Source organism: Vigna umbellata, chromosome 8 (assembly GCF_029865625.1).
Source record: "Vigna umbellata cultivar VRB3 chromosome 8, Vumbellata_1.0, whole genome shotgun sequence".
NCBI classification, from domain to species: domain Eukaryota; kingdom Viridiplantae; phylum Streptophyta; class Magnoliopsida; order Fabales; family Fabaceae; genus Vigna; species Vigna umbellata.
In genome coordinates this window covers 3,423,830-3,438,898 of record NC_142172.1, presented here as the reverse complement: position 1 = coordinate 3,438,898, position 15,069 = coordinate 3,423,830, and the positions used below count along the sequence as shown (strand labels likewise).

Below are 15,069 nucleotides of genomic sequence, written 5' to 3'. Positions count from 1 at the left end.
AGATACTTTGTCTTACCAATTATTATTACTTGATACGATTCGGTACACTTGCCAAAGTGTTAATAGGAAGCTAGAGGAAGGGTGGAGAAGTAGAACATCAAAAGTGACTCAAGAGCAATAGGGCTGGGAAATGAATTTAGCAGCATATCATTAAGCTCAAAAGTGAAAATTACAAAGGAGAGGCCCTCTTATTTATAGGTGAAGAAGGGTCTCTATTCTGTCCTAATTTCCCAGTTGGGTCACATGGACAATGCTGCCAAAACATGCTTCAGTCAGCTCCGCTGACGCTGGAGCGCCCCTCTCTTGAAGGCGCTTGGGTGCACGTGAGCTGGGAAGTCCATTTGGTGCATCTACGCTGGAGCCCCCCTGTCTGAGGGCGCTTAAGCGTCCTGGTGCTGATTCCTTGAAGAATGATTTTCTTAAATCTGATTTGTTGGCCATGGTTCTTATCTTTATTGTATCGTACAAAAACATTATTTACAAATATTAGTTTTCAGACAAAAGAAGAAGGATTTTCATTAGTAACCTTCCATAGAAGTAAAGTGTTAGGTGATCCTTCTTCTTCTTGAATCTTCCTTGTCATGGCTCTAATAAGAGGTCCAATGTGATTCCTTGATGGTCTTCCATCAGATAACGGTTGATTTCACCGTTATTTGGGATTAAAGTTTGATAATAAATGAACCCTTTTTACTTAGAAACTTGCTTGTTCTCTTGTTTTTTAGCTTATTTTAGCTTAGTTGAGGTTATACTTGAAGATTTTATCACTAAATTCCCTTGATTTTGTAGAAAACTAGGATGAATTTGAGGAGGAGTTAAAGTGTCAAGAAGTTGGAACTAAGAAAGGACAGAAAGAGCACCAGAAGAGAAGGCTGCAGAAGGTCGCAAGACACTTGGGCACCCTTTTTTGGGGCCCTTGGCGCAGATTGTCTCGCAATCACGCTTGGGCGCCCTTTTCTGGACCCTCAGTGCAAGAGTCTCACATTCATGTCTGAGCGCCCTTTCAGGAACGTTGAGCGCCAGTCTTCATGTAACGTTTCACCTGGGCGCCCTTCTTGGGGCACTGAGTGCCACTCCTCTCGCAAGCTCGCCTGGGCGCCCTAAGTAGGGGCGTTGAGCGTTGGCGACGTTGGCCCATGATCCAATTCAACTGTATATAAGGACTTGGACGTCCTAGAGAGAGTATCTTTTGGCAGAAATGACACAAATTTAGACTTTTCCAACTCTCTGGAGGCAGAAGTGGATGTGGAAGCTCTCCTCTTCGATTTTTAAGGTTTATCTTTCATTCTCATTCCATTGTTCATCTAGTTTCTCCATGACAAGGGGGAACTAAATTCAATTTGTTGTTGGGGGATGATGTAACCTTGTGAACTCTCATGTATTTGAATTAGTTTTAATTGATATATGCTTCTTTCATCAATTGTTAGGGATTTTCTCCTTTGCTCTATGCTTGTTATGTTTTGACCATTCTTGGCATGATTTTATGGTCTTCTTTGTTATTGGAAAATACCTAGAAACCACGATCTGGAGAATTTCTCCCAAAAGTAGTATTGCTCAAGGATGGGGATATGAGTTTTGGTCATCTTAAGCTTCTAATCATAATTCATAATTAATTATTAGGGATGCAAGGGATTGTGGTCTAGTAATTAAGGATAGGCTTTCTTCGTCGAGGGATCGGGTTTTAAGTAATTTAGAAAGTGATGTTAACAATTGAATGAAGAAGATGAATTCTTATATGAATGAGAGTAACTAGGTGAAATTTGAACCCTAACAACATACCCATCTCATAATTTCAATATCATTCATTCACCTTTGTGTTTTCTTCAATTGATCACAAGTGCATTCATATTTACTTTCTTGTTTTTGCATTCAAAACCCTAAATTGTTCTTAAAAGTCTTAATTAGTTAAGTAATTACATGACTATTTAATGTCGTGAGTCTCTTGGGAAACGATACTTGGCCTTACCAATTATTATTACTTGATATGATTCAGTACACTTGCCAAGGTCTTAACACTTATGTTGTCCCTCCTGGGTTCAAACTCCTTGACATTTTTGCTCCTCTTCCAATCATATCAATAACCTACAAAATTAAGGGAATTAGTGATCAAATTCATAAATTTTAACCTCTCTTCACTTATTTACCAAATTCAAAATGAATGAAGAAGATGAATTCTTATATGAATGAGAGTAACTAGGTGAAATTTGAACCCTAACAACATACCCATCTCATAATTTCAATATCATTCATTCACCTTTGTGTTTTCTTCAATTAATCAAAAGTGCATTCATATTTACTTTCTTGTTTTTGCATTCAAAACCCTAAATTGTTCTTAAAAGTCTTAATTAGTTAAGTAATTACATGACTATTTAATGTCGTGAGTCTCTTGGGAAACGATACTTGGCCTTACCAATTATTATTACTTGATATGATTCAGTACACTTGCCAAGGTCTTAACACTTATGTTGTCCCTCCTAGGTTCAAACTCCTTGACATTTTTGCTCCTCTTCCAATCATATCAATAACCTACAAAATTAAGGGAATTAGTGATCAAATTCATAAATTTTAACCTCTCTTCACTTATTTAGCAAATTCAACTAAAACAAGAGTTTAAGCAAGCTTCAAAGCCGAAAAGGGCTATTTTAGTATCAAAATACAATCACAAATAATGGTAAATTCAACCGTTATTAGCACCTACTCGCTGAGCGACCATAAACTTTGTTTGCACAGCGACTTAGCTCGTTGTGCGAATCCACTAACAGTGACCCCAACCTCCAACTCACTCGCTCAGCGACCCAACTCGTTGTGCGAATAAATTTCCCAATGGTACTAGACCTTGAACTCGCGCTCAGCGACATCACTAGCTAAGCGAAACTCACCAGACAGTGGACCAGTCCCTCAACTCACTCGCTCAGTCACCCTAATGCGCTAGTCAAATAGAATCACAATGCTCTCAGACATCTCGCTTAGCGACCCTTCCTGCTATGCGAACCAACAAACAGGGGCCAACCCCCACGACCACTCGCTGAGCGACTATACTCACTCAGCGAGTCTGCATAATCTGCAGAATTACGCAACCTACACCAAATTTACCAATTCCAACTATTTTCCCCAACTTCTAACCCTCTTAAATTGTGTTTTATACCTAATTATACTTGACTAAGTGTGTATAAACCTGCCTAACCCCATTTTAAAGTGTTTACTAACAATTTATGCTCTAAAACATCCAAACTCATCAACTTATTGACCTAAATCACATTATACCACTTTTGCTACAATTTTCAGCAACTTAAGGACTCAAGCAAGTCCCAATTGACTTGCTAGCCTATTCCAACTCACCAATTCAGGACCCAACTCCTAATTCAAAATTTCCCTACCCCACTTCCTCAAAAACTAACTTAAACAAGTATAAATCACTTCAATTCTTAATTGATCACTCTAATAGATTTCCAACTTTCCATACAGTAAATAATACATCAAGCATCATCCAATTCAGTTCAATATCACAGTTCCTCAATATATATTTAAAGGTGTCAAGTTATACATAGTATATTTACTCTAAAAACCTAAATTTAGTCCAATCACTACAATAAACACAGAGTCATCATACATTCACACCAAATCACAAATTAAAGCAATAATCTAGCTTCCCTTACCTCCACTCAACAACTCAAGATCTCTAAACGCTCCGCCAATTACTTGTAGTACAAGGAACTTCTAGAAAACCTACAATTTACTGATTGATGATTGAAGAACAACCTTAGAATCACCAATAAACTAAGAATCTAGGAAGAAGAACACTTTATTCATGCAAAACAAAACTGTTTTACATAATCAAAACCCTAAAGACTAAGAAAAAGGGGTTTACCACTTACTTGCTCGATTCAACAAATTGATCGGTCAATTTGGTAGCCGTCGACGCCAAGATCACCTAGACACTTCCTGATCGTCGAACATATGATTGAAAAGTGAGAAAGGTTAGAGAGAAGTGAGAGAGAAAAAGAAGATAACAGTGTTTTAGAGAGATAGAAGTATTTTAGATAATGAACCGAGCTTTAGAAAGTATTTATATTATAAGATTATTTTATAATAAAATACTCGATCTCATTATTTTAATACACCCATCTACTCTAATACTCTATTTTCTAAGTTCTTACAATATGTATTACCAATATATAATAAATTGAGATGTCCTTTAATTTGTAAAGGAAGCATAGAAAATCTTTCATATAAGGAACTCATGGAACTAGAAAGGGGTGATAATGGTTAGTGATCCCAAAAAAAGTCACTCATAAATTTTATGACCATCACTGAGAGTGGATCAATGTTTTTTTGAAGTCAATTTATGAATCTAGTCATATAAAAAAACAAGGATGTTATTATTAAATACATCAGAGACTCAATTATGAAGGTGGGGCTAAAAAGTATGTTATAAATTATAATAAATAATAAAGCAACTTATAAGACAATATGTATACTCATAAAATTAAATTTTTCCCTTAATCTACCATTCTCCTTGAGTAATGTACACCTTAAATGTTGCATTAAAAAATATTTATGCCTTGAAAAAAAATTAAAAGTTAGTGATTATTATAAAGAACGTTCTTAAATCACACAAATTTGTTGATGATTTTATCTTTATTAAAAACTAGTCATGTCGAAGTGAGTGAGAATGATTCACATATATTATATTAAAAATGAATGAATCCAGCCCACTTTACTTTATGGTGAGTCAAGAACTTTAAAACCTGACTCAACCCACCATGGATAAGTGAATTAAGTGAGTTGACTTATTAACCCATGTAAATAATAAAATAAAAATATCATTTTAGATATTTAAATTTTCAAATTTTTCTCTAAAAGTAAGTTTATTTTATTTTAATGAGTTTTTTTGAATAATTTATAAAAAAATATAAAATAATATTTCTCTATCTCTTGTAGTTATAATTTTTTTCCAATCAAAATGATGGTTGTATTGATTTTAATCAAAATGCTAATGCAAATGCAAATTAACAAAGACAAGTTTAAAACCTAAACTCCACTACATAAAAAAAAATCAAATAATCTTAATAAAGTTCTTTGGACTAGGAATAGAAACTATAAAAATTATTGGTTTTAACCAAAGGATATTATGCAACAGAAAAAAATAAACAATATACAAAAGCTATGCTATTTACAAACTAATCTTCACGTCATTAGTTTGGTTAATAAGTTCCACGGATTGTAACACAAAGGTGAAAAGAGTAAATCCCACAACAAAATGAGTTTTCTCTCAACAAAAAACATTTAATAACATAACCTAAAAATGTAGCTAAACATAAGGAGTTAAGATTGGTCCCAGATAATCTCCTTCCAACTGACAATGCTTGAAATTCCCTATCTGCTTCCACTTAGCATGTGTTTTTATGAATCGCTTCTACAACAGTAAATTGACAAGATAACACAAATAACACAATAAGTCCAAATTAATGGACCTATTAATTTATACTCTTCGAAGATATACAATATGATTAGAGAACCCATGAAGATTGTGTTATAGAAAAACTCCATTCACCCTTTTTGGAACAATCCATAATACTCTATAAATAATTAGAGTATTTATAGTGTTTAACATCAAGATTTATAACATGTCTAGAACATTATGCTTTGACTCTCTGTAACATTCTATAGCATCTACTGCAGCTGCATCAACCAACAACCGCTTTCAGTAGTGTGGAAACGCACGAAACAAAAGAAAATTATCAATTAAAGTTTTTGTTTGATTTTAGAAAAAGAGGAATTAATTTTAAACTACTTTCTATGCAATCAGATTCCAAACCATGATAGTTGACTCAAAGTCTTACTCACTTTTGACATGTTTATTCAAAACTTATTTGTGTAACATCTTATAAGACTAGAGTGTTTCACCCTACATCTCCAAGATCTCATCTTACATCTTCAAAAATTTCACTTTTAACCTTCTGACATTTTATTATTATCCTACATCTTTAATTTTATAGAAAATTTTATTTTAATTTTAATAAATATATTTTATATATTAATAATTCAAATTATTTAATATAATTTTATATTTTAATAATTATTAAAATATGATTTATATTATAATAATAGTTATATTAAAAATATAAAAATAATAATTAAAATAAAACTAATAACAAAAAAGTAAAATTATATTAAATAAAATATTTAATATATTTAATATATTAAATATATTAAATTATATTAATATATTAAATTAAATTAAATAATTATTAAAATTTAAATAATAAACAAAATTTTAAAATAATTCTTTATCAAATAACAAATAAAATTATATTAATTAAAAAATTTAAATATACTAATTATATTAAAATATTAAATTAAATTAAATAATTATTAAAATTTATATATAAAATAAAATTTTAAAAATCATTCTTTATCTCCGATTAACAAATTTTTCAAAATTTTGTTTTTCTAAAATTTTAATAATTATTAAATTTAATTTAATATTTTAATATAATTTAATATATTTAAATATATTAAATATAATTTTGAGTATTATTTTTATTTTTATTTATATTCTTATTTTAGTTATTATTTTTTAATTTTCTTAATAGAACTATTTTAAAAATATAAATTATATTTTATTAATTATTAAAATATAAAATTATAATAAGTAATATTATAATTTTTATTTAAGTTTAATATTTATTAAATTTTAAATAAAAAGTAAAAGTATTAACATATTTTATAGATTTTAATATATAAATAAGTTTTTAAAAATTTCATTTTTATTTAAAATTTAATAATTCTTTTATTTATTTTAATATTTTATTATAATTTAATATATTTGAATATATTAAATCAAATTTATTATTATTTATTACAATTATTATTATTTTTATTATTTTTATTATTTTATTTTTATGTTTTTAATATAACTATTATTATTTAATAAAGTTGGAGGTGTTGGATGAAACAAGTCATAAGATTATCAATGTTCAATTACTTCAACCCAACTCAAATTGCTTTATGGCACTCCTAACGTTTACTTCAATCATTGTCATACTTAAAAAGTTTTTATGATACTCTTAACATTTACTTCAATCATAGTCATACTTAAAAAGTTTAGAAATGTGTTAATATGTTATTAGTATTGATTTTCTTACAAAAAGAATAATATGGAAAGGGCAAAAGAAACTTCATTAACTAATAATTGATAGATGAATGTTTGATCAACCAATATTAGAGATTGTATTTTTCAATAAAAATGAAAAAATATAAACATTATAAGCTTTTGTTTTATCAAAACTTTTTTTATAAAAATATTTCTCTTGTTTTTTAATTATGAAATATATTGCAACATTTTAATCAATATATAGTTGTGTCTTGTATTTTTCAATTTCGTATCCGTTTCAACTCCGTATTTGCGGTATAAAAATCTAACGAAACAAGTTGTATAGAGTGAAGAAAGTTTATGAAAACTAGTTTGAAAAGCTTCAACACAAATATTGCCCCAATCCAACATAGACCCAAGCAATCCAGAATTAAGATCAAAATTAATAATTGTCCCAATAATCTTCACCTTCAAGACTAAACTTCCCATTATTAATTTGGTTATTCAATAATACATTATACAATTACATTACATATAAACCTTAAATATTATAGCTGTTATATAACACGAATCAAAATTAATCCATTCATTTGTGAAGTCTAAAATTTAAACTAATGATATTTTCTAATTATTGACATTTCTTAAATTGCAATTTCATTCAAAAAATAGAAAACAGAAATTTGGAAATCGATTATCGAGGATCGGATCCTGATTTTCTGAACATGAATCATCAAATGGCAGAATTTGTCTCGCCGAAACAGAATTCTGACCTAAAAAATGGTAATTATCATGATAATTAATTGGAAAAGTGTGGTATAGAGGTAATAAAAAGGAAAGTCTGCATTTTGGTCAAAAATTAGATTTTCTTTTACTTTATCTAAATGTTGACATCTATTTTACTGTCACTCCAATTAGCCGAATTCTTAATTCAGACCCCTTTTCATATTAATCTCCTACTGCATTCAAATTAACATATATATACCTGACCAAATCTATCATACGCAGTTCATAATCAAATCTACCACAAACAATTCATCACCAAATCTATAGAAACAATTCATCAGTAAATCTGCCATAAACAATTCACTAGGAAATAAAACAAAAACAAATTGTTTAGTCAATCTTTTTTCAGATAAAGATCCAGAATATACTTAACTTTTCATATATAATAAAACCAACATGGATAACCCTAAAAAAAATACAGCACGCAAGCTAAAAAAAATAAACAGTTAACCATGATAATGCTCGATCTACTCGGATCCTAACAATGTGTTATAATTTACCAACCAACACAAATACCTACCATTCCGAAGCAAAACAATTTCCTCTATAAATTAAACTGAATTCAAAATTATAATGCCAAAAACAGCAACAATCTAAACAAAAAAAAAATACACTGAAAATTCATCAAAATCATTCGAGAGGAACCTCAACGTCGCCATCGGAAATCTCTTGCTGCAGATCCTTGGGGTCTTTCCCGTCGACGGTGCACCCAACCGACACGCAAGTGCCGAGGATCTCTTTAATTGTTCCGCTGAGATCCTTCGCCATGGAGCGCGGCATCATCACCCTCGCGATCTCAATCACGTCATCGAGGGAGATGTTTCCGTTGTGCTTAATGTTCTTAGTCTTTTTCCTGTCTCTCTCGGGCTCTTTGAGCGATTTGATGACGAGCGCGGCGGCCGAGGGAACCACCGTCACCTTCGCCTGTCGGTTCTGAACGGTTAGCTTCACCGTCACGCGGAGGCCCTTCCAGTCCTTTGCGGTCTCCTTGGCTATGTCTTCACCGATCTTCTTCGGAGAAAGTCCCAAGGGACCGATCTTCGGGGCGAGGGAACTCGCCGCACCAACCTCACCACCGGTGACGCGAACGAACACGTCCACCACCTGCGAGGGATCGAACTTCGGTGGCATTGGACCGCTGGTTTCTTCGCTGGAGGGTGTGGACAAGGGTTTTGCGGATGAGTGTTTGAGACGGCGTCGGGAATATAACGTTGCTAACTAGGGTTTTGTTTTGTTGCTTAGGTTTATGGGCTTTCAGGATGCATATGGCTCCTTTACAACACACCTACTATTTCCAGCTCCCTTTTACTATCTACACTTTTCTTTTTCTTCAAATCATGTCCAACTCATACACATCTTTCTACGCTTTTGGAAGAAAAAAAATCGTAAACACTTTTCCTTTTACAAAATATAATTCATTTTCCTGCTAGAACATTCTCTATAAAGTGTTTAAGAAAAAACAAAATTAAAATTCTGGTCTAAAGAATACTATCTAAAATGTAAATTTGAAACGAGTGTTTATCAAATAAATTTTAAAGATGCCATATTTTCAATCTGAATTTTTTTTTTTTACATATTTTTATTTTCTTTAACATTTTTAAAATATCCTTCTCATTGTTGTTAAAGTATTTATTCGGAATAAAATGCATAATAATTTTTTTTCATAAAGTTCTAGGACGAAATGTAAAATCTTATTTCACTTTACAAAATCCTATTATTCGATGCATGTTCTCAAAGTCTTTTTCATCTTCTACCGAATGGTGAGATGTCTGTATCTACAATGCTCAAGTTAATATTGTGGTAAAAATTCTATTTAAATATGGATTAATGCAAAAGTGAAGTTAAAGTATGATTAACATAATATTTATAGGAATGTTTTGTTGATCATGGGTCTCCATGTAAATGGGCCCATTGGCCTAGAGGTCCAATGACCAACTTACTTGTGGGAAATTAAACCTGTTTTTTGACTAAGTTATCCATCGAGAGAATGTCTTCGACAGATAGAAGCAGGTACCAGTAAGCGGTATCTTGATCCAAAGGATCAATGTAGTCTTAGAAAATATAGTATTTGGTACCTAGTATTAAGCACCCACTAGTGAACATTGAACTACCCTTCAGGAGTACAATCCTCAATATCCGGTAGAAAATCCATTTCTCACAAAGTATTTGATGGTCATCATGTTAGTTCTATTGACTATAAGTCATCTGGTATAAGGTACCCGTAAATAGTATCCTGTTAGTGTCTTAAGTAACTTATTTTAAAAACTATAGTTAATAAGGTCGAGGGGTCTTCAACCACACACAATACACATAATATTTAAAATGTGTGCATGACAGAAATTGTTGAGTTCTCAAGATGTAAACACTCCACCATGATGTGTATGTGTTAAGACAAGATCGTCTAAGAATCTTTTATTTTGAGGTTTAACAAAATCTTCTATCGAAATAAATGTTTATCAAAAAGATCATATATGATAACTCACTAAATGTTATATGACTAAACATTATCCTAAATACTGTAGTAAACGAATTATCCTAAATCTTAACATTATCCGAGATAATGTTAATGAATCTATTTACGTCAAGTTTAATGTCGCCTTTCCCATTAATCACCATGTTCAAATTATTTTCCAACTTCACTAAATCTGAGAAGTTCTCATTAAGCTAAAAAAAAAAGTTTTTTTCTGCATATATGATTACTACACCCAGAGTCAAGAAACAATGCGTGTGTCTTTTGTTGCTCCTTTGCTTCGATAAGAAACCATCAACATGTGTTCTGCAAAATTTGTCACCCCTTTCTTACATTTCTACTGAAAATGCCCGAGTCTGTAACAATTATAACATTCCATTGTTGCTTTATTAACACATTGCTTGCTTCATCCATGACCTCTACCTCCAAAGTTTCCACGCTCTTTTCCACATCTAGTAGAACCATCATATTGGTTTCCATGAATCACCTTTAGACGTTTTTTTTTCATGGATAGTATTACTCATGTTATTCATACATAAGAAAACTACTTTAGAGCTCATCAATCAATAACATACTCATATCTTTGGATTCTTCAATTGAACACATAACATAATTGAACTTTAATGTCCTTGACGTTAAAATCTTTTCCACCACAACAACTAAATAAGAGAGAAAGAATTTGTAAAAAGGGAATTAATGCCAGTAAACTTCTAACTCGAAAAAACTATTTTAAAGGAAAAAAATCCTTAATAAAACGAAATTTTATTTTAAGAAATTTTATTATAACTCCTAACAGTAATATATATATATATATATATATATATATATATATATATATATATATATATATATATATATATATATAACATAGTTGAATGAAAAGGAAAATGTATGTAGAAAAAAAAATGGCATGGATTATAGTTATATTCACCATATCAAACGAGTTTAACTTTCACCTCTATATTTCCTAAAATTATAATTTTACCTCATTGAAATGACGATGCATTTTAGAAAAAGGTGAAGTGATGATGGATTTTGTAATTCAGAACGGTGAAAATATAATTTCACAATGCATTTTTTTTCTTAAAAGTTTCATTTAAAATTATTTTAATTGTGTTTATCTTATATAATTCCATAATTTTTTTATAATTTTTTAACTAAATTTAGAGAGGTGTTTGACCGATTTCGAAATTGATCATTTGAAACGTGTTTTATATTTTTTTGGATTATGAAGTTTCAAATACTTCATTCCTTGTCATTTGGAAGGGTATTTTCGTTGATAAAAACTACTAATGGGTTACGGGAAGAATAAGAAAGGGTGTAAAAAGATAAAGCCTAGTTTTGTAACTTTTTTGTTTGTTTGTAGTTCTCCTTTTGTTAGTACACTTCGTTTATTTTTTAGATTAACAGTTCACCAATAAAATATTATTTATCTATTTTTTTAAATAATTCTTGTTTTCTTTTCTTATAAACGCTATTATTTCTCTCTACTTTTTCATTTTTTTTCAAGTTCGTATTTCCGTTTCGTTTAAATTTCCTCAATTTTCTTGGACTCCTTTATTGCTTTTGAAAATATTTGTAATTCTTGTGGACTCTATTTAGAAATATAGTTCTTTTTCGTTTCAATTCATTTAGACATAAAAACTCCTTTTGTTCTTTAATAAATGATGTCATTTTAAGTTTAAATCTTTTAACAATATGAAAAAGAAAGCCAGAAAAATAAAGTTGTTAGGAAACACGTTTAAAAGTATAAAAAAATAGTTTTGTTTATATAAAAATTCTTATAGAAAATAATTGTCAAAAAATATAATATATTTTATTGAAAATTCAACTTTAATTATAAATATAACTAAATTATGATATTGATGTAAAATTTTGTGAAATTAAATTAAAAATTTAACTCACTTTTCAAGATAATATTAAAAATTAATTTGTGAGTGAAATTTTAACACTACAAAAATTTAGATTTTTACCAAAGGTTATTTTTTTCGTTTTCGTCGGTTTTAACTCCTAGAAAATACATTATCTGCGGTTAGAAAAATTGTTGGAAAAAGTTGTGTCGCTAAGTAATTACTGGTGTTTTTTTGAGAAACCGTTTCAATTTCCAAGGGTTTCGAGAAAATTTTCGGAATTAGCGAGAGTTTTGCAGAACCGTCAGAATTAGGAAGGCTTTTGCTAGAACCGCCAGAACTAACCGGGGTTTGATAAAACTGCCGGTAGAAACTAACCGGGGTTTGTTAAAATCACCTATACTAAAGGAGGTTTCTAAAACCGCTCCTATTTATAGGGTTTACCTAACCGGGATTCTAAAACCGCTAGAAATGTGTGCAATTTTTTTTTAAATTTTTGATTTCAATAAAATGAGATTATGATAAAATTAGTTTTATTAACCAAAGAGACAATGAAATAATATAAAGTAAAACTAAATATTATATATAAAATAAACTACATTGTTCGACATATTAATATGTTCATATATTAAAAAAAAAGATGTTCAATACTAAATTAAAATACTAAAAATATGACTAAGATGTTCATTACATTACTAAAAAAGAAACAATGTCTAATTTTGTTCTTCTTTGTTACTTTCATTGTTTGGCATGCTCGTTTGATCAGATACCTACAATAACATAATAGTTAGTCGGTAATATATTTAATAAAAAGAATCATACAATTGAATTTAGCAATTATTACCAGTTGATGAGAGGGTCGCACCTCCCACAAAAATTGTGCATAAAAGAATGCAGTATAAACTAGGAAGTGACTCCTAGGTCGTCTCTCAAGGACCAAATGTGGTTCAGTCTCAGATCAAACACGTAGTGGGGGGTTTTGAAAGTGTTTTTGTGATTCGAATTGAACTAAATGAAAACTGGAAATTAAATACAACCAAACATAATTGAAAACACTGAAATAATTGACAAAGCGTGAAGACCGAACGGTTCTACATTGAGACCGAACGGTTTCTAAAACAAGTGGCTAAATTGAAAATGCAGGAAGATAGACAAGGAACAAGATAGACAACAACATATTGAACAGAAACAATAAACCGAACATAACTGACAGCATAGTGAACGAAAACAATAAACTGAACAATCCTAAACCGAACAGTGCACACCAACCAGCTAATTAAATTGGGCTTGATGAACTAATAAAATGAAATAAAATCGAACAAACTGGTGATTAAAAACAGCTCCCGAAAGTGATGAAAGAGTTAGCCTATGAAACCGAATGGTCTACGTCAGCCCTGGAAAACTAGATACCTAAACCCATTAAATGCCTAAACTAATTAAATGCATAAACCACAGGAAAATGAGCCTTCAATTAAAATTTGCGTCACCCTTGAAAGAATAGATGCATAATGAGAAATGCTCGCGTCAGGCACCGGCATCTGGAATTAAAGAAGCAATGAAGATAAGAAATAAAAGGCACAATGCAGTATTCTTTCAACATCATTTCTTCACGGAACAACTCAAAGAAAGAAAGAAGACGTGACAGCTGTGTGCATATTTCTTTGAATAAAAAAAAAAAAAAAAAAAAAAAAAAAAAAAAAAAGAGTTTAAACAAACTTCCTCTCATGAAACTAGCGCTAGGAAAAATGGAAGAAAAACAAACGTAATGAACCCATAGCTCTTCACTCAGACCGTGCGCCCTCACGTGGGTGGCGGCTCCCAGTTCCACGTCTGGCCCCCCTAGGTCGCGGCTGCTCCCCGGTTTTTTTAAACACTCATGTCCAAGCTAAAAGAAATTTGCCTCCTGTCCCTCTGTGCTGGACACTCCAATTTAATTTTTGTCCATGGGCCCGTTCTTCTTTTTCAATAAATGAAGCCCCCCTTTTCTCTCCGTGCGCTACCTTCTTTTTAAGCCAAATAAATCCATTTTCCCTAGGTGGCGGCTGGACCACTTTCTTTTTGCTAGATGTCACCCCTCTCATACTTGTTGGACCTCCTGGACGTGCTTGCTGGAATCAAGCTCCAAAGGTGCATAAACCAAGTTCTGGAAAAATGAAAACCACTTCCTCTGCTGGACCGTGAATGTGGCCTGCTTTCTCTTTTTTTCTTTGCTATCCAATAAAGCCAAGCTGTTGTATGCCTTGTTTAAGAGTGTTGGGAGGTTTTAGCACTGTCCAATGATCAATTCCAGCCACCACAATTACTAAACAGCAAGCAAACAATGCAACGGATTAGAAATCACTCAAACAGCAGTAATCACTGGACTGACATATGAGAGTAAAATAAATACTGGGAACAGCACAGAATGAATTTGAACAAAGTAAAAACTATATGTTAAAATAGACATCCAGACGAAACTATGAAAAAAAATTGCATGGAAAACGGATAAGAATTGAACTCAAACGAAGACACACAAGTTGACACAACATTCACGCGGCAGCCAGCGAAAATAAAAATGGCTAAGATGCATTGGCTCAATTTCCATTTCTCATTTAGCTTTCTAATGTTCCAAAAGTTATCCAAAATTTTCCCATAATTAATAATGCAAAACAATAAGCTCAGATAATTCAAATTAGTTAAAATAAGAATTTCCGATCAAATTAAGCACAATTAGGAAAAACAGGAAAATACCGGACGTTTAAGCATAATTCCCCGACTAATTCTAGCACATTAAACTAAGTGAAGTGAGGAAAATATTGGTTCATCAAAAATCACCAGTGATGGTTGAAACATGGCAAACATTGAAGGCAATGGACCTTGATAATTTTGCAACA

At 31.2% G+C, this 15,069-nt stretch overlaps 1 pseudogene; it reads right to left on the bottom strand.

Moving 5' to 3' along the window:
- Positions 1-8,232: 8,232 nt before the first annotated feature.
- On the bottom strand, positions 8,233-9,093 carry LOC124835120 (large ribosomal subunit protein uL11 pseudogene; annotated as a pseudogene).
- Between the last annotated feature and the right edge of the window lie 5,976 nt (positions 9,094-15,069).